This window comes from Rattus norvegicus, chromosome 6 (assembly GCF_036323735.1).
Source record: "Rattus norvegicus strain BN/NHsdMcwi chromosome 6, GRCr8, whole genome shotgun sequence".
Classification (NCBI taxonomy): Eukaryota; Metazoa; Chordata; class Mammalia; order Rodentia; family Muridae; genus Rattus; species Rattus norvegicus.
The window spans coordinates 123573558-123577384 of NC_086024.1; the positions used below are offsets into that span (position 1 = coordinate 123573558).

Consider the following 3827-nt stretch of genomic DNA (forward strand, 5'->3'; position numbering starts at 1 on the left):
AACTCAGGTCAGTTCAGGGTCCATAGCAAATACATTCACCCATGGGCTGTCTCACTGGCCTTTCTTTCAGCCCTTAGATGGCTGAAAGAGATACCACTTAGCTAGTTAAATAGCACTTTTTCTACTTAAGTGCTATAGTATGGATCTACATACCCCATGAACTCCATGGAAGACGGTAGACCCTTTAATAGGAGGAGTCTAATAGAAGTCACTGTGGTTATACCCTTGAAGGAAATGCCACATGCCCCACCTGCCGAGTCACACATGACCACGCAGAAGGGATAGTGTGATACAGTTCCCACCCCTGGAGCAGAGCTAGCAGGACATGGGCCTCCATAAGTATATTTGGTTGCTAGGCATAAAGCTTGTTTGTATGATAATGTATATAAAATTTACTTTAGCCCACAGGAGATGGCGTCGAACCCAGTGCAGAAGGAGAAGCTCTGCGGGCTGAGGGCACAGACCCCGCGTCCCTGTCTGTGCAGGATCCTGCTACTTCCCTGACGGGCTATAGAAGTCTGATTCCCTCGGATGAGGAGATAACAATGCCAGAGGATTGGCCAGGGCGGGGTCCGGGCGATGCTCGCCCCTAGGCCTGTACAGTCAGTGCTGTCCGCTGGTCTTTCTCAGTCTTCCCGGCGGTCTTCCAAGTTCCGCCGAAGTTGACTGGCATTCCAAACCTCCAGGAGACTCTCGAAGAGAAACAGGCACGATTTAGAGAAGCAAGGGAAAGCCGGAGAATGAAAATTGACCCCTCATATAAATACATATTTGAAATTCTAGGAGAAAAGCTTGGGCTGTTGCCCATCGCTGGACGCCTTCACCAATTTTTTTGAGAAAGACACTGAAGTTTTTGTACCAGGAAGGAGAGGTGCCTGGTTTTGAATGTGGTCAGACAATTACCGGCGTCCCCAAAGAGGGGAAAATGATGAGACTGTATATAGACAATGCAGCCCCCGACAAACTGAAAGAACTGTGCTTATTTTTCATCCTCTGTCGGAATGACGTCGCCATTAATTCTAAAACCATTTAGGAAGATATGCTGTTTAATCTCCTGGATGCGTCCAAAGGACTCTTGAAAGGAATCAAGCACATGCTGAGAAACATATTTCCACCTGCTATCCTTGCCACGAGCAACTGGGGTGCCTTAAACCAGTCCAAGCAGGGCGAATCCGAGAAACATATTTTCACAGAAATCGTCCACAGATATCTTTCGTTTCTAGACGGTGCCACCATCAGCATCGAGGGGACAGTGATGTTGAAGAAGGTGGACAATATCGATTTCTCCAAGCTGCACACCTTTGAAGAGGTCACAGCGGCAGCGAGCAGTTCAGAGATGGTGCCTCAGCTGGAGGACATCCTGATGATGTGGTACAAGCAGATCGAGCAGGTCCTTATTGAGAGTGAGCAGATGAGAAAAGAAGCTGATGATTCCGGCCCACTCACCGAATTGCAGCCAAGTTCAACTACATCATTGAGCAGATTAAAGGGTCCAGTTGTAAGGCCGTCATAAATGTGCTAAACACCGCACACTCCAAGTTGTTAAAGAACTGGCGGGATTTGGATGCGCGAATCACCAACACGGCAAATGAATCGAAGGACAACCTGCGCTACTTGTACACCCTGGAGAAAGTATGTCAGCCCCTCTACAACTATGACCTGGTCTCCAAGGCACACGGCATACAACACTTGATTAATGCCATCAGGATGATTCACAGCGTGTCGAGTTATTATAAAATTTACTTTATGTTCCTCCTTCTGGAGCTGTTTCTCCCTGCCAAGGTTAATGGCTCCAAGATAATTGGAAATAGCATGAGTCCACAAGGCAAGGCCGTGTCTAATGCTCTTCAGCAAAAATAGTAAATGCTGTGACCTTCAGAACAACTCTTAAGACTGTGGAAATGAACTCTGAAAACATGAGTTCAACAATATATAAACAGGATTTCTCAGCTATGCAAAATATAAGGATGCAGTATGAATTATATGAGGGGCTTCACAAACCTGAAAGAACAGAGACAGGTGCACTATGAACCAGCTTGTCAGAAAGATATTAAGGAAGGAGATGAAGAGATTTGGGGAGTGGTGATCTCAGGGCAAGATCCTACCCAGCTAAGTTTATTGTTTGTGCTTACCAACACAAGCAGAATCCTGAATCCAACGTCAGCCTGGGACAGAGGAGTTTAGGCCCAGGCATGGTGGAAATGGTGATCTCAGAGTGAGATCCCACTCAGTTAATTCTCTGTGCTTACAAAGACAGGCAGATCTCTGAATTTATTTGCCCTGTTTTAAAAAATGTGCATGCTGTCTTCTTCTAAGAACCAAGGGGTAAAGTCATAAAATGCTAATTCATGGGATAATCAAAAGGGAACCTGGGAAAATGATTGAAGAACTGATATGGTCTGCAGGAGAGAGCTACCCAGAGAGAACTGCTTGGAGAATGAACACAGCTCTTTTAGAATTTTCCTAACAAGATTTCTGACTTTGGTCAGAAAACCCAAGAATTACTTAGAGAGCCAACACAGCTCTACTAGATATTTTTTCTAGCAGCTTTTCTTTTCGGAATTTGTCTTGTGGATTCTCTAACTTTGATAAAAAAAAAAACAAAAACAAAAACAAAAACAAAAACAAAAACAAAAAAACCAAGGATTTTTTTTCTAGCAGTTCTTCTGACTTTGGTTGAAAAACCCTTGAGCTATCCAGAGAGCTTTTAGGATTTTTTTTTCTAGCAAGAGAGAACTGTCTCAAGCAGAGAGCCATCTCTAGCAGAGCTGTTTCAAACAGAGAGCTGTCTAGGGAGTCATCTTGAGCAGACTATAGAGCTGTCAGCTTATACCCACAATTAACTTTGAGATGTTTCTTCCAACGCAAGCTGAGGCTGGTCCTTGGCACCCACCCCTTCCCTCTTCCCCTTTACCATTCTATCCACCATTCAAGGATCAGCTTAGCCACAACCTGTGCTCCTCACAGCGATGAAATATGTTATCACATGCCCTAAAGCAATAAGCCTTACCAGGATTGAAATCTCCAAAATTGAGACTTAAACTTTTCCTTTGGGTTCCCCTGCTTGTTTTATTAGAGTGACGAAAAGTTGACTAATACAGAGTGTCATTAGAAACTTCTCAGAGTTCAAAACATGACCGCTGGAGGTGCATGGTAAACATCACACTCATTGAAAACATTAAAGAAATGTCTACCGTAAACTTGAACCCCTAAAATTATACAGCACATAAGAAAATGAGGACACTATCCATTATATAAAACAATAAGACAACACTGTCTTACCATTAAGGTAAGGATAGACCGCCATGTGTGCACACCCTTCACACAAGAGACACTATTCGAGTGCCCAAGTTATGGGCAGAGAAATATTCAACTTTATTAGTTGCCAGCAAAATGCAAATGGAAGCGGTTACCCAATTATTGGAAAATGACAAGTGTTGGGGAACATATGCAGCAACCCAGATTTCTCATTCAGGACGGCTGTGAGTGTAAACTAGCAGTCATTTGGAAAGCTATTTGGTAGTCCCATCAACATTGGCACACGACACAGAAGTGTCACTCCCAGAGCTATCTGTCCCCAGGCAACATGATCAGGAATGTTCATTAGAAGCCTCATTGGTCACAGTCCAAAACAGAAAACTGTCCAAATATCCATCAACAGTAGAATACGTCTGTAAGTTGAGATGTAGCTGTTCATTTTAGTGACCTGCAGCCCAACAAACGTCGAGTTAAAGGAAGGAAACCAGATCCATGAACACACGACTCATGCATTGTCTTACTCCATGTATACAGAAGTCCAAACCTGGTTGTGAAGGACCCTAGGGGCT

At 44.0% G+C, this 3827-nt stretch overlaps 1 non-coding gene across 1 annotated transcript; it reads left to right on the forward strand.

Moving 5' to 3' along the window:
- The first annotated feature begins 2435 nt into the window (after nt 1-2435).
- LOC120093320 (U7 small nuclear RNA) lies at nt 2436-2498 on the forward strand. Its single transcript, XR_005486424.1, has one exon. It is a non-coding gene; the product is annotated as a U7 small nuclear RNA (small nuclear RNA).
- The last annotated feature ends 1329 nt before the right edge of the window (nt 2499-3827 follow it).